General features: G+C 37.0%; 1 protein-coding gene across 4 annotated transcripts in view; it reads right to left on the bottom strand.

Moving 5' to 3' along the window:
• Nucleotides 1-22,198, bottom strand: part of ZFAND3 (zinc finger AN1-type containing 3) — a 398,518-nt gene that overhangs the window by 337,097 nt on the left and 39,223 nt on the right. The window contains exon 2 of one of the 4 annotated variants that reach the window (XM_069073602.1): nt 13,130-13,181. The exons of the other annotated variants lie outside the window; for them this stretch is intronic. The gene's annotated coding sequence lies outside the window, so the exon portion shown is untranslated. The remainder of the gene's footprint in view (nt 1-13,129; nt 13,182-22,198) is intronic. 4 annotated transcript variants of the gene reach the window in all.

Below are 22,198 nucleotides of genomic sequence, written 5' to 3'. Positions count from 1 at the left end.
AACAGCTAAACTGATATACATACACACATGCCAATTAGTGAACAAGGAAACAGTGAATCCTGAAGTCTGTGTTAAAAAAAAAAAACTGCTTCCAACACTGAATATGGTCCCCATTTTCAGGCCAAGACACAAAAGAATTGCAATTTTATATTCATATAGACTTGAAATGGAAAACTAGCTTAAACTGTCATCTTCCTATCAAAAATACATTTAGAGGAACCTACCACAAACTCATTTCTAAAAGCCCTTATTTGACTGATTCACTAGTTTTACAAAATATAAATTTCTAATTAAAAAAAAAGCCTTCAAGTTAAAATCCTTATAAAAAGCAAAACTTGTAGTAAACTTGAAGTATTAGCAATTTCAAAGAGGAAAGTCACAACAATTACATATGTGATATAAATTCTAACATGTGCTAAGAACAATAAAAACATTTCTTTTAAACTAGGAATTAGATCTGATGTATTCTTAATACTGAAGAATTATTTCCATTTCTCTGCAATTTCACTACTTTCAAACCCAGAAACAAAATTTTTATCTAGAATAACATTTAAAAGACCAAAAAGTTTTCCTCTTTAATCATACCACTAATACCAGCAGGTGTGGCAGTTCACAGAAATATCAACACATAGATGCTAAGGACAAAGTGAGAGGTCAGTGCAGTGTGGATTTGGTGATCTGGCAGTTCAGTAGTTTGGCCTTTATCCCATGGAGGTAGAAGCCACTGAGAAGCTGTGCAGCCACCGCCACACAGCAGCTTCAGCTCCTGGCTTGCAGATTGCAGGGGGACCAAACAACCCGTCTGGGGGGTGGTAATCACTCTTGCTTTAACCTGCTTAGATCTGGATTTCTTTCTAGGGTGGAGGTCCTGGGATGTTGGACCAGCTTGCCAGAGTGTGTGAAGGCTTCAGAGAGGGAACACAACTAATAGCTTCAGCAGCTGAAAAAACCCCAGCGATTTGGGACAAAGCTCCCCTGCCTGGTAGCAGAGTCCTATTGTGCCAAAAAGCTCAAAAGTCAAGTAATTGAGTGGCAACATGGGCAAACGAGGGAAATGAAGCAAGTAGAGCAACCCAACTTTACATTCCTATTTTGGGGACAAAAAGAATGAAAGCATGGAACAGGAGGAAGATTTTAATGAAGTCAGAACTCCTACACCAAAAGCTTCCAAGAAAAATATGAACTGTTTACAGGTCACAGAGAAGCTTGAAAAGGATTTTGAAAACCAAATAAGAGAAGTGGAGGAAAAATTGGGAAGAGAAGTAAGAATGATGCGAGAAAATTATGAAAATAGAGTCAACAACCTGAATGAAGAAAATAACACCTTAAAAAATAGACTAACTCAAATGGAAAAAAAGGCTCAAAAAGGCAATGAGGAGAAGAATGCCTTAAAAATCCCAATTTGCCAAATGGAAGAAGAATCTCAAAAGCTCACTGAAGAGAATCATTCCTTCAGAATTAGACTGGAGCAAATGGAAACTACTGATTTTATAAGAAATCAAGACACTGTTAAACAGATCCAAACAAATGAAAAAAATAGAAGGTAAGTGATATATCTCCCTGGAGAAACCACTGACCTGGAAAATGGATCCAGGAGAGATAATTTTAAAACTACTGGACTACCTGAAAGCTATGATCAAAAAAAGAACCTAGAAATCATCCTTTAGGAAATTCTCAAAGCAAACTGTCCTGACGTTTTAGAACCAGAGGTTGAAAGAATACACTGATCACCTCCTGAAAAAAGATCCCAAATAGAAAACTACTAGGAATATTATAGCCAGGTTCCAGATCAAGGAGAAAATAGTACAAGCAACCAGGAAGAAATAATTTCAATATTATGGAAACACAATCAGAATAGTACAGGATCTGGCAGCTTCTACACTGAGGGATGGAAAGCCTTGGAATATAATATTCCAGAGATCAAAGGAACTGGGATTAAAACCAAGAATCACCTACCCAGCAAAACTGAGTATCATTTTTCAGGGGAAAATATGGTCATTCAATGGAATAGAGGACTTTCAAGCATTCTTGATGAAAAAACCAGAGTTGAATAGAAAATTTGACATTCAGATATAAGAAGCAAAAGAAGCATGAGAAGGTAAACAGGGAAAAGAAATCATAAGGAACTTATCAAAGATGAACTATTTACATCCCTACATGGAAAATGATAATTGTACCTGATGAAACTTTTCTCAGTATGAGAACAGCTGAAGGGAATAGAAATGCATATATATGTATATGTATGTGTATATATGTGTATACATACATATATATGTCTATATAGGAGGGTATATAGGAGCATGAATGTGAGTGTGTGTATATATGTGTACAGGTATACATAGACAGTGGGCACAGCACCTATTTAATAGGAAGAGATGATACTTAAAAGGTGCAATTGAGAGGTGAGAGTAATATAATGAGACGAGATGGGGAGAGACAGAATGGGGTAAATTATCTCATATAGAAGAGGCAAGGGAAAATGGTTACAATGGAGGGATAGAACAGGAAGGTAAAGGGAACAAGTCAACCTTATTCTCATTGAGTTTGGCTTGGGGAGGGAATGAAATACACACTAAATAGGGTATCTCAACCAACAGGAGAGTAGGGGGGAAGGAGATGAGAGGGGGGATGATGGAAGGAAGGGCAGGCTGGGGGGGAGGGAATTTGGAAGCACCCACTTTTGAAAAGGGACAGGATCAAAGTAGAGAACGGAACAAGGGGGGGTGGGATAGGATGGAGAGAAATATAGTCAGTCTTTCACAATATATCCACTATGGAAATGTTTTGCATAGCTACACATGTACAACCTATATTGAATTGCTTATCTCCCCAGTGAGGGTGGGTGACAAGGGAAGAAGGAAAGAATTCAGAATTCAAAGTTTTAAAATCAAATGTTTAAAAATATATTTATTATTATTATTATTTTACATGCAACTGGGAAATAACATATACAGGCACTGGGGCATAGAGATCCACCAAGCCCTACTGGAAAGTCAAAGGGAGTAATGGGGGAGAATATAGGAGAGGGCAGATTGGGGGAGGGGATATTCAGTGGGATTGCTGTTTTGGGGTGGTGGGTAGGGGGAAAATGGGGAGAAAATTTGTAAGTCAAAATCTTGTGGAAATGAATGACATAAACTAAAAACAAACATAAAATTTAATTCAAAAACAAACAAAAAACTACCCTCCAGATGAATTTATAAGTTACCCAACAACTCAGTTTCTTTATACACACTATTGTAAGAGGAATTTTTTATTTCCTTTTATTGGTTTTTGTTACTTGGGGCTCAGGGTCATTCATTCTGCAACTTTTGGCTAACTGAAAGCCTATCAGAAGAAGAGAAATTGATGATGACCTCACCTGACTAAAACTGGTCCCATATAACATCAAAATTTATTTATAAATGGACTTAAGGTAAACTCCTTAGATAAGAAGAGAGAAGAATAATTTCAGTTGATCTAACTTGGGGTGACATGTAAATTTTTCTCCTCAACTAGCCCATTTGTGAATCCTGTAAAAGTGTTTAATCTGTAAAGTGACTTAGGTTATAAAGTCTGCTTAACTAGATTTGTTTATGCATTAAATTATGATTCTGCTTAACTAAGTCTTTTCAACTTTTATGTCACTGAAAGAAGCATGGGATTACGGAATCTGTGTTTTCTTTAACTTTTATAGCCTAAGAGAAATTTACAAGATTGCAATATGTAAAAAAATTATTTCTCTGTCACTCTGACACAATTTTGCCTATAAAAGGCCTTGTTAGAATTCTAAAGATTGTACATATTTATTGTTTTCTCTGAGGCCTGAACCAATGCTTCAGCGTAATAAAAACTAGTTTTTTACCTCTGTAATTTCTGCATTGCAGTAAATATATTTTGGCAGCAGTTATCTACCACATGATCTCAGAAAGGCAGTATTTCTCCCATAACACTATCACACTTTTTTTTATAAAGGAAACTTAAAACAGCTTTACTTAACTTCATTATCAAACCCATTCACCAGAGAAAATTCATATGGAAAGAAGATAGATAATATCAAGAATAAGAAAAAGAAAATTTGTGAAAAGATTAAAATTAGCACAACTTGACTTCAAAAAAGTAATACTAAGTAAAAATTATTTTGAAATTGACACTGGAAGAACAGGGAAATAGAGTAATGGAACAGGAAGAGAAACAAGAAATAGAGATTAGCATTTAAGAAACATATAATTAAAAAACACTGGAAAACAGAACTATCATTCAACTTTTTAAAACTACTGAGGAAACTGAACGGTTTTAGTTTTTTAATGGATTTAGAGCAGTATTTTATACCATACGACACCACAATAAACTATAACTTTACCAACAATCTAAATACGCTGAAGAAAACAGGAAAGCACCAAGATGTTCTCTGACACGGTGACTTTTTTTAAAACAACCCAAAGATATTTCAGGTCAAATTTGGAGTAATAGTTCAACAAACATTTTCTTCCTATAGAAAGAAAAACAAGTGCTGTCATTCCCATTACATAGTTGGAAACTAAAAAGCTAGATAAAGGCATTTGAGGGGCAATATGTAAAAGTGCTATATTTGGGCTGCTTTTGATAAGTAACTACTTGCTCTACTTGCTAAAATTCTGGTTATTTTAATTATGTCACTATTGTCCATCTTAAACTGCAGATTTATTTAAAGAGCTCTTAACCCACCTCATTAGTCCCTATATTCCCCTCTCAATGACCTGACATATTTCCACATACAAAACTGGTATTTGGTGGGTGCTGAGATAACAAAGAGAAGAAAAGTGGTAGCAACCAAAGCAGAAACTAAAACTGTGTTCCAACCTCTTAAACATTTTGTTAACTTTTTTTTAACTAAGCTAACCTATTTCTTTTTTCCCAAACAGCTTCCCAGAAATATCTGAATTCAGAGAACATTATCACTAAGTCAAGTGAAAAATAATATTACTACTTTGAAAACCTAATTAAAAATAATTTTGTTTAAAATACAAAGTATAGGACTAGAAACAAACTGGAAGTCCAGTTACTAAATAAGCATTTATTATTAAGCACCTACTCTTTATAGGCATAATAGGCCATGAGGATACAAAGACAATTCATCCTCAAGGAGTTTATATTCTACTGGAGGAAAAATAGGTACACAGATACATAAAGAGGGAAATAGGCACCAAAAATGGGAGGGAAAAATAAAAGAAGAGGACTTGTGAAGGGAGTACTTTAGCTGAGCCTTGAAGTAAGCTAGGAATTCAGTTATAGGCAAGGAGGGTGTAGGTGAGGAGAAGGTATACTGTAGACATAGAGAAAATGTTATACAAAGGTAAGAAGGTGGGAGATAGAGCATTGTGTGCAGGAAAAAATAAGCAGAACAATTAGGGGGGAAGGTACATGGAGGGGAATATTGTGTAATAAACCTGTAGAGAGTCTTGACTCTGACTTTAAAAGGTTTTAAATGTCAAACAGGAAAGTTTCAATAGAGGCAGGTGGGAGTCATTAGTTTCATGGGCAGGGGAAGTAACAAGATCAAGAACAGTAGAGGATGGAGTGGAGATGAAAGAGACCGGAGGCCCAAAGACAAATTAGAGGGATACTACAATAATACAGTGTTCGACAAGATAACAGCAATAGATAAGTGAACAGAAAGCAGACAGATGAGAGATGCTGTAGAGGTAAAAATCATTTAGATTTGGCAAATGACTGGATTTGGGTAAATGACAAGTCAAGGAAGGCTCATTAAGTGAAGAAATGAGTAATGTAAAGTTTGGTAGTGACCTCAACAGAAATAGAAAAGTTGGAAAGGAGGAAGGTTTAGGGAAACAAGAAAATGGTTTTGGTTTCCAATACAGGATCAAAGGATCATAGGTGGGAAAAGGGTTTTACCACCTTACCTCAAAGGTCAGCTAGTCCAACTCCCTCATTTTACAAATGAAGAAACTGAAGCCCAAAGAGGCTAAATGACTTAGCCAAATGATTGGAACCCACGTTCTCTAACTGTGGAACAAATATTCTTTCTATTATATATTTCACTTTGAGATGCCTACAGAACCATCCAGTTTAAAACGTCCAATAATCAGTCATTGATGTGGAATGGGAATTCAGAAGACTAGAGTGGGATATATAGATCTGAAAATTATCTACACAGAAATAATTTAAATCATATTAGCTTATTAGATAATCAAAGTAAAGATGGCAATTCAGGATAGCATCCAGGGCTATACCCATCCATAGTGGAAAGAAGACACACATCATAATATGTCAATGGAGACAACAGAAGGAAAAACCTGAGAGGTGAGATGAAAACCAGAAAGTGAAAAGTGTCATGAAACTCAGGAAAGAGTGTGTAGATGGAAGGGGTGGTAAAGCAGAATAAAAACCAAGAAAAGGTCATGACATTTAGTGATTAAGAAGTTACTGATAACTTTAGATAGATCAGTTTCAATTGACTGATGAAAACAATATCCAGCAGACTAAGAAGAGGAGAGGAAAACAGAAGCAATGGGTGGTAAGATGGCTTTTTCTAACAATCTGGCCATGTAAGGACAGAGAGATGTGGCATAATAAGGGCTTGGAGTGGATGACCTACAATTAACAAGGAATATGAAGAATTCAAATAATTACTATGAGATATATGAAATTATTCTGAGTGAAGAAATAAGAATAAAAAAAAAAGGTACAATAAATATAAGGAAACTGACTGAACCTGTGACTCCTACCAAGGTAGGTCAAAACCTTATTTGCAAATCAGTCTAGATGCCTGGAGCACTAAAAGTTTAATTGATGTTTCCATTTAGGCAGAATTTATCAGAGGCTTATCAGAGGCTTCCTACCTTTGGCCTTCCTATCTAGTTCCAGAGCAAGCTATTTATCCATTATACCACAATACATACTAAATACAAAACAAACAAAAATCTCCAATCACACAAAAGTTCAAAACCCAACAAGTAAGTCCATTTCATGATCACCATGTTAAAAGTCACTATACAAATCTTTTGCTTTGAGTTTAACAATCCTAACGTGATCTTGTTTTAAAATCTTTGTCCCTATTTATATATTTTCAGGAACTATTCTTTTCCTAAAATATCTTTTTTTTTTTTAAAAAATAGGCAAATGCATTACTTTCTAAATAGAAATAAAGGCACAAGATAAAATCCTAGTTCTTACCTCCTTTCTTGTCGTCTCCTATTACACCCAGCAAGAAAAGTTAGCACAAATATAAGGGGGCACTTTGTGAAAATATCTGAAATGTCATTAAAGTTATAGGGTAGGAAACCTGTCCTAACATCTGTCTGTATTACTTCCAAGATAGGAATATACTCACCTTTAAACACAACTAGAATTCCTTGAGAACTCCTTTACTAGATAAAATATGGACGACTAATAATTAGTGGAGTGAAGGTACTCCAAAAAAATGTTGATCAGAATACACTTTTAAGGAGTAGGCCCTACACATTTTTTTTGGCTTTTGGGGGAGCAGTGGGGGTCAAGTGACTTGCCCAAGGTCACATGGCTAGTTAAGTGTCTGAGGCCAAATTTGAATTCAGGTCCTCCTGACTCCAGGGCCAGTGCTGCATTCACTGCACCACCTAGCCACCCCAGCTCTAAACATTTTTAATAGAATGAAAACCAGGTATATGTATTTCTGAAAAAAATAAAATTACTGTGTGCTAAAAACATAACTAGAAGATTTGCTGAATAAATATTACTTATTAGCAGCAATTTTGCTACAACTACCAAAGTATTAAAGTTTCTATAAATACTAAAATTTACATAACAGAATTATAATTAAAGAGAAAAATAATTAAAAAAGAAATTAAACAGAATCACCATTCTGTAAAGCAATTACATTTCTTATTTTCCACTTTTCCAAATTCAATAGGAATAAGTGAGGATTTCCTCTAAGAAGTCAACCTTCCTATCATTTGGTCCAATTTGCAATGTAGAGTTTTTCAAAATGATTGTCTCAAATGCACAGAACTGACACAGAAAGATATTCCAGCTCCACAGCCTGGAAACTATAAATGACTTTATACCTTGAAAATGTGTAGAAATCACCTTCAAAACCTCCACAAATGGTGTCTACATACCTTAACTGCTCTGCTCTAATAAAACCTCCTTTTTTTCTCAAGCATCAACATTTGTGACAAAGCATTGTTTTATGTAACGTCTTTCTGCTTTAATTACTAATACTATGTTATATTCTATCACTAGTCTTTACTGCTAACATATGGCAACTCAACTACACTAAGAGTTAGGTAGACTTTTTGTAGGCCAGTCAAGAGAGTCTAATTACAACTTCGAACACTATTCAAGAGAGATGAGTCCCCGAAAAATGACTTTAAGAAACTGTTTGATAAGGTGGGAGAGGCAGAGCTAAGATGGCGGCATAGAAGCAGGAAAACTCCAAGTGCTCCCCCTATAACCACCTCAAATACATATACAAAATGGCGCTAAACAAACTTAAGGGCTACATAACACACAAAGTGACAGAGAGAAACAAATCTGCTGAAGGCAGCCTGGCAGGCCAGCAGGAAGGATCCATTAGAACATACAGGGAGCAGAGCCCAGCCCCATGTGAGCCCAAGGTTTTAGCCACAGGGCAGCTACAACCAGCCACCAGCTGGAAGGATTTTGGGACAGTGGATCACAAGCAGCTGTGGTGATTTCCAGAACTGTCAACCCATAAATGCCAAAGACAAAGTAGGAGGTCAGTGTGGACTTTGGGAACAGGGAGTTTGGTCTGGCCTCTGCCCCTGGAGGGAGAAGTGGCTGAGATATGGCAGCCACTACCATGTGATTGTTTCAGAGCTCCTGGAATACAGAATGCAGGGGGACCAAGCAAACAGTCTGAGGAGTAATTGCTCTTACTTTAACCTGTTTGGATCTGGATCACTGTCTAGGGCTAAGGTTTGGGGTGTGTGACCAGGTGCCAGAGGCTTCAGAGAGGGCAGCAAACTAACTGCTCCAGCAGGTATGAAAACCCCAGAGATTTGGGACAAAGCTCTCCCTTCTGGAAACAGAGTTCTAATGTTGCATAAAAGCTCAAAAGTCAGGTACTTGAGTGGCAAACATGAGCAAGCAAAGGAAGCAAAGCAAGAACAGCAATCCAACTTTACACTCCTATTTTGGGGACAAAAAGGATGAAAGCATGGAAAAGGAAGAAGACAACGCCTGCAACAAAAGCTTCCAAGAAAAATATTAACTGCTTTCAGGTCATAGAGGAGCTTAAAAAGGATTTTGAAAACAAAATAAGTCAAGTGGAAGAAAAATTGGAAAGAGAAATGAGAATGATGCAAGAAAATTAAGAAATGAGAGTCAACAACCTGAATGAAGGAAATAACATCTTAAAAAATAGACTAACGCAGATGGCAAAAAAGGCTCAAAAAGGGAATGAGGAGAAGAATGCCTTAAAAGCCAAATTTGCCAGATGGAAAAAAAATCTCAAAAGATCACTGAAGAGAATCATTCCTTCAGAGTATACTGGAGCAAATGGAAGATAATGACTTTATGATAAATCAAGATACTATTAAACAGATCCAAACAAATGAAAAAGTAGAAGGCAATGTGAAATATCTCATGGAAAAACCACTGACCTGGAAAATAGATCCAGGAGAGATAATTTTAAAATTATTGGACTACCTGAAAGCCATGATCAAAAAAAGAACCTAGAAATCATCCTTCAAGAAATTCTCAAGGAAATGATGTTTTAGAATCAGAGGGCAAAATAGAGGTTGAAAGAATCCACTGATCACCTCCTGAAAAAGACCCCAAAAAGAAAAGTCCTAGGAACCAGTTTCAGAATTCCCAAATCAAGGAGAAGATATTACAAGCAGCTAGGAAGAAACAATTTGAATATTGTGGCAACACAATCAGGATAACACAGGATCTGGAAGCTTCTACACTGAGGGATCGAAGGGCCTGGAATATGATATTCCAGAGGTCAAAGGAGCTGGGATTAAAACCAAGAATCACTGACCCAGAAAAACTGAGTATCATGTTTCAGGGGAAAATATGGTCATTCAGTGGAATAGAGGACTTTCAAGCATTCTTGATAAAACCAGAGTTCAATAGAAAATCTGATATTCAGATACAAGAACAAGAGAAGCATGAGAAGGTGAATAGGGAAAAAAAATCATTAGGAACTTATCATAGTTGAACTATTTACATCCCTACATGGAAAAACAATAATTGTAACTTATGAAACTTTTCTCAGCATGAGAATAGTTGACGGGAATCTAAATGTGTGTGTGTGTGGGTGTGTATACACACACACATACATATATATGTCTATACAAGAGGGTATATAGGCGTATGAATACATATGTGACTGTGTGTATATATCTACTATGGTAATGTTTTGCATAGCTATACATGTACAACCTATACTGAATTGCTTATCTTCCCAGTAAGAGTGGGTGACAAGGGAGGAAAGGAATTAATCTGGAATTCAAAGCTTTAAAATCAAATGTTTAAAAATATATAAATACTATTATTAATACAATTTTACATGTAATTGGGAAATAAGATATATGGGCATTGGGGCATTGAGATCCACCATGACCTACTGAAAAAGTCGAAGGGGGTATGGGAGAAGATATGGGAGAGAGCAGATTGGAGGAGGGGATATCCTGTGGTACTGCTATTTAGGGGTAGTGGGTAGGGGAAAAACGGGGAGAAAATTTGTAACTCAAAAGCTGGCGGAAATGAATGATGTAAAACCATAAGTTAATAAAGCATTTGGAAAAAAAAAAACACTCTGTAAGATCTGAAATTCTTAACCTTATTTTTTGTCATGGATCCATCTTGTTGGCCTGGGAAGCTTATGGACCCTTCTCCATAATAGTGTTTTTAAATTCATAAAATGAAATACCTAAGATTAACAAAGGAAACCAATTTGTATTGAAATAAATTTATCAAAAAAAAATTTTTTTTAAGTTAACGGGCCCAAAATTACCATCCCCTGCTCTAGACAGAAAGCATGAAACATGTCAAACTCACGAGCAATTAACCCCTTTATTATATCAAAGAGTTCAGAAATTTCCAAGATGATACAGACATGATCAAAAACTAAAGATCAACAAACTCGACACAGAAAAAAAATCATTCCAACACCAAAGTGAACTCATCACCATTTTGGCATAATTCTAAGACTAGTCACCTTGCCAATGTCTACTGTTGATCCCAAAAGGAATGAGGGACAAAATTCTTTTAATAAATATTTATTAAGGATCTACTATGTAAAAGATACTATTTGGGGCATAGTAGATAAAAAAAAGCAATCTCTACTGCCAGAGAGCTTATAATAACTCTGGAGTATGAAAAACAATCAATATAACTTCAAAATAAACTTTGTTTTTATATCTATAATTGTGAAATAATAAAACTTCTGGCATAGCCATGATAAACTGAAGATTCAGATTCTAAATTATATGCAGGACGATAACAAGAAGAAGAAGCAAGAATTCAGTAAGCAATTTAAGTTACCTACTATATGATGAGGTACTGTGTTGGATGCTGGGAATACAAAAGACAGAAATGAAAACTTCTCCTTGCTCTCAGAGCTTACATTCTACTAGAGAATATAAACACATAAAGAGATAAATTAATACAAAACAATTTAAAAGAAGAGTGTTATCAACTAGAGACAGAAAAAAAAAGGGTTTCTCTTATAGGAGGTGGCATATAAGCTAAGCTTTGAAAGAACTCAGGGATTCTAAGAGGTTAGAGATACTAAGAAGCAGCTAAATAGCAGGGTTCGTTTTTGTGTATAATTCTGTGTTGGAGGTAGGGGTTTCTGTTTTTTAAGCAAAATGACTCACTGCTCAAGAAAAAAAGTAGAATATATTCATATTCAGGTCTATAAACAGTAAGACAATATTATCTTTTCTAAGAATGTCCTTTATGTGGAAACTCGAATGGCTAAAGTAGGCTAAAGAAATTCTTGAATACCTGCAAAAAACATCTCAAAGTTACATGTGTCTATGTGATTATATAAACATATTCATAAAATATGAACTCATTTATGGCTCAAGACCATTAGTCACTAATGAAAATGCCTAACAGACAGGCGGCTAGGTAGTACAGTGAGTAAGAGCGCCAGCCCTGGAGTCAGGAGGATCTGAGTTCGGTTCCAGCCTCAGACACTTAACACCCACACACACAAAAATACTAGCCGTGTAACCTTGGACAAGTTCCTTAACCCCAATTGCCCTCCAAAAAAGGCAAAAAAAAAATGCCTAATAGGAGAGATTATTAACAATATGTGCAACCTTATGATAGACTCTGAAAGAAGAACGTCATCTTTACTTAAAGGGTTTTCAAAACAGAGTACAAGAAAAAAAATGACCAGTTTTGACAAACCAGTTAAGTTTTCTTTAAAAACAGAAACAATCCATGTACATTAAAATAACCCTCAAAAACCGAAGCAAAAGAAATACAAATACATATGATGGTGTGAGCTCCCACAAAGTCCCAGAAGTTGACAGTAACATAAGCATATACAGTCTTATATGGTGCTAGGAGCTCACCAACAGCAGCCAGATAGTGCAGTGGATTAAAAAACCTGGTCCTGAAATCAGGAAAACTTGAGCTCAAAATCAGTTTCATATACTTACTAGCTGTGAAACCCTGGGTAAAACACTTAACCTCTATATGTCTCAGCTCCCTCCCCTATAAAATGGAGATAACAAAAGCACTTACCTCCCAGGGTTGTTATAAGGTTAAAATGAGATAATATTTGTAAGATGCTTTACAAACCCTAAAGTTTGTAAAAACTTAAAAACTATATAAACAAGACACACTTGAACTGACTGCCACTTGGCATAAGGGACAGGAAGGAGGGGGAGAGAAAAGGGAGAGACAGACAGAGGAGGAGGAGGAGGAGTAGAAAGGGAGAGGAGTGAGGGAGGTAATAAAGAGCATGAAATACTACAGTGTCTGTCTTGAAATCAGGAAGATCTGGGTTCAAGTTCCACCTCTTACAGATTGTCAGAGGCACAGCAAGTCACAAACTGTCAAAGCGCTAGACAGCTCTCTAAAATTAAAAGCAGTACAGCAACTAGGTAGGTGATACTGTGGATAGAATACCAGGCCTGGAGAACTCATCTTCCCAAGTAAAAATCTGGCCTCAGTCACTTACTAGTCGTGTGACCCCAGGTAAGTCACTTCACTGTTTACCTCAGTTTTCTCATCTGTAAAATGAAGGAAATGGTAAATTACTCCAGTATCTTTGCCAAGAAAACCTCAATGAGGTCATGAAGAGTTTGCTATGACCATCTCTATTTTTCTATCTCCCCTTCCCCCACCCAAAGTGATCACACACCTATGCTTACTTGAGTCAAAGTTGCTCCTTTCTTATGAGTGAAAGAACAAAGGTTTTTCCACCCATTTTTATAATCCCTAGAGCTTAATGCTACATTAACGTCAAACTGTCACAAGAAATATTATCTTCCTTAATTAGTTTTCTGCTTTGGTGCATAAGTATGTTACCTGAAGGTAACACAATGTGGTGGTACCTTTTATTTCTACATGGAGGGGTTTCCCTTATTCAGATGAAAAGGAGTAATATGGGCGGAGTCAAGATGGCGGAGTAGAAGCAGGACCTCGGCAGGGCTCCGGCTTCCACCTTCCCCAATCAATGTAAAAAGGGTACTCTGAACAAACTTTGGAGCTGCAGAACCCACAAAACGACACAGAGAAGCTAATCTCCCACTGAGGACAGCCTGGCAGGAATTGGCCAGCACAGAGCTCTGGGAGGTGAGCCCAGGCACCCGGTAGCCAGAAGTTTTAGGCCCAGGGCGGACCTGACCAGCTACCGGCTGGAGGGACTCCAGATTACCAGCAGCTGTGGCCGTTTCCAGATTCACCAACACATAGATGCAAAGGACAAAGTGAGAGGTCAGTGCAGTCTGGACTTTGGGACCAGTAAGCTGAGATGCAGCACCACATTGCAGCTTCAGCTCCTAGCCTGCAGACTGTGGGGGGACCAAGAGACCAGTCTGAGGGGTAATCACTCTTGCTTTAACCTGCTTGGGTCTGGATTGCAGTCTAGGGTAGAGGTCCTGGGGTGTGTGTCCAGCTTGCCAGAGACCATGGAGGCCTCAGAGAGGACACCCAACTAATACCTCCGGCAGCTGAAAAAACCCCAGCATTTGGGACAAAAGCTCCCCTGTCTAGTGGCAGAGTCCTACTGTGGCAAAAAGCCCAGGGGTCAAGTGACTAAGGGGCGACATAACCAGACAAAGGAAGCAATAAAAACATAAGACTCCAACATTAGACTGCTATTTTGGGGACAAAAAGGAGCAAAGCATGGAACAGGAGGAAGACAGTGAAGTCAGAACCCCTGCACCAAAAGCTTCAAAGGAAAATACAAGCTGGTTATAAGCCAGAGAAGACACTAAGAAGCAGGTACGAGAAGTGGAGAAAAAATTGGGAAGAGAAATAAGAACGGTGCAAGAAAATTATAAAATGAGAGTCAACAGCCTGACTGAGGAAAAATCACACCTTAAAAAACAGACTGACTCAATTGGCAAAAGAGGCTCAAAAAGGCAATGAGAAGAATGTCTTAAAAAGCTGAATGTGCCAGATGGAAAAAGAATCTCAAAAGCTCAATGAGGAGAATCGCTCCCTCGGATTTAGATTGGAGCAAAGGGAAGCTAGTGACTTTAAGAGAAATCAAGATGATGTTAAACAGATCCAAACAAATGAAAGAATAGAAGGCAATGTGAAATATCTCATGGGAAAAACCACTGACCTGGAAAATAGATCCAGGAGAGATAATTTTAAAATTATTGGACTACCTGAAAGCCATGATCAGGGAAAAAACCTACAAATCATCCTCCCAAGAAATTTCAAGGAAAATTGCCCTGATGTTTTAGAACCAGAAGGCAAAATAGAGGTTCAAAGAATCCACTGATCACCTCCTGAAAAAGATCCCAAAAAGAAAACTCCTAAGAATATTATAGCCAGGTTCCGGAATTCCCAGATCAAGTAGAGAATATTATGAGCAGCCAGGAAGAAACAATTTTAATATTATGGAAACACAATCAGGATAACACAGGATCTGGCAGCTCATACACTGAGGGATCAAAGGGCCTGGAATAGGATATTCCAGAGGGCAGAGGAGCTGGAATTAAAACCAAGAATCACCTACCCAGCAAAACTGAGTATCATCTTTCGGGGAAAATATGGCCATTCTTGTAATTGATGAAACTTTTCTCAGTATGAAAATAGTTGAAGGGAATAGAAATATATATATATGTATGTATGTATGTGTGTGTGTGTCTACTTTGGAGGGTATATGGGTGTATGAATACATGTGTGAATGTGTGTATATATGCTTACAGGTATACGTAGAGGGCACAGGACCAATTTAATAGGAAGAGATGATACTTAAAAGGGGAAATTAAGAGGTGAGAGAAGAATATAATGAGGGGAGATGGAGAGAGATAGAATGGGGTAAACTATCTCATACAGAAAAGGCAAGGGAAAATGGCTACAATGGAGGGGAAGAATAGGAAGGCAAAAGGGAATGGGTCGACCTTATTCCCATTGAATTTGGCTTGGGGAAGGAATGAAATACACACTAAATAGGGTATCTCACCCTACAGGAGAGTAGGGGGGGAAGGGGATGAGAGGGGGGATGATAGAAGGGAGGGCAAGCTGGGGGGGAGGGAAGTTGGGAGCACCCACTTTTGAAAAGGGACAGGATCAAAGTAGAGAATAGAACAAGTGGGAGGTGAGATAGGAGGGAAGGAAATATAGTCAGTCTTTTACAATGTATCTACTAAGTTATTGTTTTGCATTAGCCACACATGTACAACCTATACTGAACTGCTTATCTTCCCAGTAAGGGTGGGTGACAAGGGAGGAAGGGAATGAATCTGGAATTCAAAGTTTTAAAATCAAATGTTTAAAAATATATATACATATATACTATTATTAATACTATCTTATATGTAATTGGGGAAAAAAGATATACAGGCACTGGGGCATAGAGATCCACCATGCCCTACTGGAAATGTCTAAGGGGGTATGGGAGAGAGCATACTAGAGGAGGGGATATCCTGTGGGACTGCTATTTTGGGGTGGTGAGTACAGGAGAAGATCTGTAACTCAAAATCTGGTGGAAGTGAATGATGTAAAAATCAGAAGTTAAAAAAACATTTGAAAAATTAAAAAAAATCAAGTAGTAATACACTTTTAAACCCCTTGAATTCAAATTGACACAATCCTGTTATAAAAAATTTTTAAGATTTTTTTTATCCTTCTGAAAAAGAAAAAAAATATACTAAGAGCAATTCTTTCCCCAAACAAGTACTTCACTTGACCATTCCATTTCTGAAAACAAAGCAGCCTAGTTTTATTAGACATAACTGCATTACATTCCAATACAAAAAGGAAAAAGTCTAAAAATAAAAGAAATGTACAAGCAATTCTAGACTGTATTTGGACATGCATTTCTGATTCATTAACTATCAAAGGTTTAATTGTCCAGCAAACCAAAAATTCTGTAATGGAGAAACCAAACACAGTCACTTAGGCTTCTCTAATGATTCACACATATTCTACATGCCAAAAGTATGAATGAATGCTACTTTAATAGCCCCAGCTATTAAAGATGACGGAAGGATTTGCTTTATGCCCCATATGTACTTTTATCCAAAGCACACAGAAAAGTTAAAAAGTCTCTTTAAACAATCTGATAATAAAATTGCAAAGAGACAAGAATTTTTTTAAACTAACCCTCATCCCTCAGCTGCCCATGGGCCTGCCATATCTATCACTCTTCTTCTGCTTCCTTTTGTACTCCTTAAAGGTGAACATTTGACTTTGCGTCATCACTTTCTGCCACACACAAAAACATTATACAGTTAAACTAAAATAAAGTCATCCACATGAATAGAGCCATCTACTCTGTGAACATCTCAGGTCTCCAGTGAGGCAGTCCAGATGTTAGAAGATAATACAGTGCCCTTTATACACCAGTTCCTAAAAGGTTTGGAGATTTCCTTATCTGACCTTACTACTGCTGAAAGTCAGTGACCACAGAGTATCTCTTGTTGACATTTACAGTGATTGAAGTAAAAGGAAGGACTTCTTTTCTTAAATGTACCTTAGAAAACTCAAAGGTTACTAGAAAATAAACCACTAAGCACAGTATACCACCAATCTGAGCTGCTTCTGCGTTTGAAAGGTCTATAATTTCAATAATCCTTAAGAATATTCCTGATAAACATTTAGATAATGTTTTAAGGTTTACAAAGTGTTTTATATATGTTTTTTTTTTCCTTTGATCCTCATTACAACCCTGAGAAGTAAGTGCTAAACTATTATCTCCATTTTACATATTTGGAAATTGAGACAGAAAGGCCAGGTTGCTGGTGCAGGGTCACACACCTAACTAAATATGGCACAAGACACACACTAAATTTAAGCAGTATTCAAATCCAGGTCTTCCTGACAGTGAATTCAGCATTCTGTATTCACTACTCCACCAACAGTCACATACAAATTACTGTATGATGGGTAAAATTGTCTATTACAGCTATCAATTTTTTTTTATTTCCAAGGAGCATTTTGATTAAAAAAAAAAAACCCTTAGAAAAATCTTTAAAAACAAAAGCCCTTCATATGTATATACACGTATACATAGACAGGGCACAGGATGAGTTGAATATGAAGGGATGATATAAAAAATAAAATTAAGAGGTAAGAGAGGAATTTATTGGGAGAAGGAGAAAGGGAGAGATAGATCAAGGTAAATTATCTCATATAAAAGAGGCAAGAGAAAACGCTCACAATGGAGGGGAAAAGTAAGAAGGTGAAAGGGAATAGGACAACCTTACTCTCATTGAATTTGGCTTAAGGAGGGAATAACATACACACTCAATTGAGTATCTTATCCTACAGGAGAATAGGAAGGGAATAAGAAGGGGGATGATAGAAGGGAGGGCAGATTGGGGGAGAGGGTAGTTAGAAGCAAACACTTTTGAAAAGGGATAGAGTCAGGGGTGGCCAGGTGGCTCAGAGAGTAAGAGCACCGGCCCCCAGTGTCGGGATGACCTGGGGGATAGAATCTGGGCTCAGATACTTAGCACCACACCCAGAAATAACTGGCCCTGTAACTTTGAGCAAGTTATTTAACCCCAATTGCTTTAAAAACAAACAAAAAAAAGGGATAGAGTCAAAGAAGAAAATAGAAAAACTGGGGGGCAGGATAGGATGGAGGGAAATATAGTTAGTTTTTCACAATATAGCTACTATGGAAATGTTTTGAGTAACTACACATGTACAACCTATACTGAATTGCTTATCTTCCTAGTGGGGGTTAGGTGAGGAGGGAAGAAGGGGAAAAATCTGGAACTCAAAAGTTTTTTAAAAACAATTTTTTTAAAAAATGGGGTTTTTTACATGCAACTGGGAAATAAGATATACAGGCACTGTGGGTATAGAAATCCATCTTGCCCTACTAGAAAGTTAGGAGGGGATGAGGGAGGATATAAAAGAGAACAGATTAGGGAAAGGGGTATTCAGTAGGCTTGCTACCTCAAGGTGGGAAAGTAGGGGAAAGATGGGGAGAAAAATTTATAACTCAAAATCTAGTGGAAATGAATGTTGAAAACTAAAAATAAATAAATTGGAAAAAATTTAAGTCCTTTTAAATGTACTCCTTTATCTATTATTTGTTTTGCAGATCAACTGGCCTGATATGAGGGCCAAATGTGTATGTGTGTGTACATATATATAGATATATATATATGTACACACACACCAATATATACATATGCAAATATATGAGCATATATGTTCAAAAATATATGCCTCTCAAGGATTAACACTTATTATCTAATAATATATCAAAAAATATAGTTCTCTTCATGGTAAAGCAACAACATAATTACAAACTACACTAATTGTCATATTCAAAGTAATATATAAAGTAACAACCTTCTTCCATTTCAAAGAACAAAGCAGAATTTTAATTACAAAATCATACCAAGAGTGCCACTTCTGACCCATACACAAATACCTTCCCTTTCCACATCAAGTCTTATCTTATTTCAAACACTAAAACTTTTAATAAAAGAATTTCTTAAATCAAGATCATTTCTTCCTTTGATCAGGTATACCTCCTTTCAGCAGTACTAGAGCAACAGAAGGAATACCAACTAAAGTAAATAACTATTTACTTATTTACTTTATTTAATAACAATTAACACTAATCCCAAAACATTCCCCTCCCCCCAAGCATAGGTCGGACACCAGATTTACAGGTGTAGATATTCAGGAAACAGTCAAGATCACAAAGCTCTTAATCAATCACTGAATGTCTTGCACTATAGTCTCACACTGAGTCACTTACATTATTTACATGTCACCAAACCAGCATAAAGAATGTCTATACAAATCATCTGTTATTCAGATGCTTATTATGTTATTTAAAGATTCACACCAACAAGTGCTTCACTCCCTGTGGCTATTATACTGCTCCTAAACCCCACCTTGCAAATACATAAAAAACACTTGGCTAGATCATTAACTGAAGTACATTTTTTTTAGTTGGGTTTTTTTTCCCCCGTGCTTTTTGGAGGGGGGAAGTGATTTTGGGGTTAAGTGACTTGCCCAAGGTCACAGGGCTAGTTTTGTGTTAAGTGTCTGAGGCTGGATTTGAACTCAGGTATTTCTGACTCCAGGGCCAGTGCTCTATTCACTGCACCATCTAGCCTCCCTGAAGTAAAATTTTTAAAGGAAATAACCTGAACTTACAAAATGGATAGTGTTCCACACACAGCAGAATATTTTCCCTTAGAAACAATGTTCTATGTAAGTGGTTGTACTCCTGCATCTGTTTATTTAACTGTTTCTTTGTTACAAGATGGAATAGGTGTTGGGGGTGAGGAGGACCCAAAGAGACACAGCTCTGTCCTTAGAAGTAAACACCTTCCTAGTAGTTTGTCATTGTTCTGTTGCTCCCATAATTTGGCACAGACACAGCACCCTCTTTGCACATAGTGGGAGCTTAATAAATCTGACTTGGTTATTTTACCTGGCACAGATTGCACAAATGAGTAACTGTGGGAATATGTAGGGCTCTCTACTGACATCTCCAAGAGAGGTGGAGAAGGAAAAATGAAATGCAAAACTCAAATATATCCATTTTTCTATTGGTCAATATGGACAGTGGCAAGATCTCTAACTTAACTGATAGAGAGAACTCCCAAATGAGGGAACTCGCCTAATAACTTAGTTTCTTAGGGCAGAGGTGTCAAAACTTGAAGCCTGTTCCACTCCCTCATGTGGCCTGAACCAGATTAAAGTCAAATTGGGAAATATTTTAATAAAATAAAAATACAATACAACATCGATAATGTTAATTTGTGGATTTTTAAGTCAACGTATGTCACAAGACTTAGTTTCTATTTGAGTTTGACATCACTGGCCGCAAGTTCAGGCTTTCTTAAAGGTCAGCTCTCTCTATCCATTGTGCCAGTGGTTCAAAGTTCCCATTTAATGGTTCACCAAATCTTTGGGGGTTCCTGACAACAGTATAAAGAGGTTCATGCTAAAAATTCTTTAACGGCATCTTAAAGCAAAAAACAATTTCCCAATTATGTTGCATGTATATTTTTCCATTGTGGCAACAAGCATGTACATGTTTCAAGCTATATAATAGGTTTGTTTCTGAACTGATTCAAAACCATTATGATCATGTGGAAAAAGATTTTGAGATTCATACAGCAATTAACATCAAACTCTAACTTTTTCTCACCAAACATGTTTTCTTGCAGTTTCTCGGTCATCAAATTGTTTCCACATCAGCACAAGGGTTTGATATTAAAACTTCTGTACACTGCACCAGAACAGCAGCCTTGATCCCTTCAGTTCCACTGTAACCACACTTCACTAGCATGTAATCATATGATCAAGATGTTAGGAACATTTGTGTTCTTACAAAATAAATATCAAACTATTTGGAAACCATTACTGATGGGCATGAATAGTTTAACCACCACAAATATTCGGCGGAAAAAACCTTATGCTGACTCATAGTTATTAAGGCTGTCTTATGATATGAATGTATCTTTCTGTTTATGTTTATGTTACTACTTCTTTCTGGCAAATTTTTGAATGAAGTAATTGGCAACACTAGCCAGTCATTTTGATTGGAGAGGGTGGAAGATAGACATCAGAGATATTCTTCAGAGCCTCTATCTAAGGAGGGCACCCAGGGCTGCCACTTCATCATTTTCCACCTGGCTGCTCTCCTGGACTTCATGATTGTCTTCAGGAACTCATCTTCATGGAAGATTACATAACTATGAAACTCATAACTCCTCAGAATGACCTGGGCAGGGGCCCTTCCTCCAACTGATGAGGCAGAGGATGGATCTCCTCCAAACTACCCTCCCCTTCCCTCACTTCCCCCAGCTTCATTTTAAGCGTTGTCTTTTCCCCATCAGATCATGAGCCCTTCATCTTCTTGAGTTTAAATCTGGCCTAAACTTACTAGCTGTGTGATGCTGGGCAAGTCACGTAACCCTGTTGCTCTCAGTTTCCTCATCTGTAAAATGAGCTGGAGAAAGAGATAGCAAATCACTCCAGTACTGCCAAGAAAACCCCAAATGAGGTCACAAAAAGTCAAGACACAACTGAAACAACTTAGCAATAACAAAAATAGCTGTTTAACAGTGGCAGAAGAACAGAAGTCAAATCCAGAGAGATTTTAAAAATACAAACAATGATAAAAAAGCAACACACAACTAAATTTTAAGGACATTTATCATTTAATACAGCTCCTGTCTAGCTCATCTTAAATCATTAGGATTTAAGAATTTTATATTTAACTTTCTAATTATAGATAGTATAAAATTTTATAATGTAAATTTTAATTTGGAATTTTTGAAGGCAAAAATTATCACAGTAGTTAGTGTAAGGACTTAATAAATCTGAAAAAATACTCTTAGTAGAATATTAAAATATACTCAGGATTTACAACAAGTTTACTGCTGTTGAAAGGAGTTCCTGAAACAGAAAACAATGGGAACCATTGACCTATATTATACTATGTCTCCCACTCATCTGTATACTGTGTAAAATGTTTTGGGGGAAGAGGGACAGAGAATGTAATTACCAAGTTAAATAAAGTGCCAGCACATTCTGTGGATTACAATTACAATTTCTTCTCCATTCTGCTAAGAAAAATTTG

This window comes from Petaurus breviceps, unplaced genomic scaffold (assembly GCF_028583685.1).
Source record: "Petaurus breviceps papuanus isolate PSGF00001 unplaced genomic scaffold, PetGlider_PUasm1.0 90865, whole genome shotgun sequence".
Lineage (NCBI taxonomy): Eukaryota > Metazoa > Chordata > Mammalia > Diprotodontia > Petauridae > Petaurus > Petaurus breviceps.
Note: the sequence above shows the minus strand (reverse complement) of the source record. Positions and strands in the feature narration are given on the sequence as shown.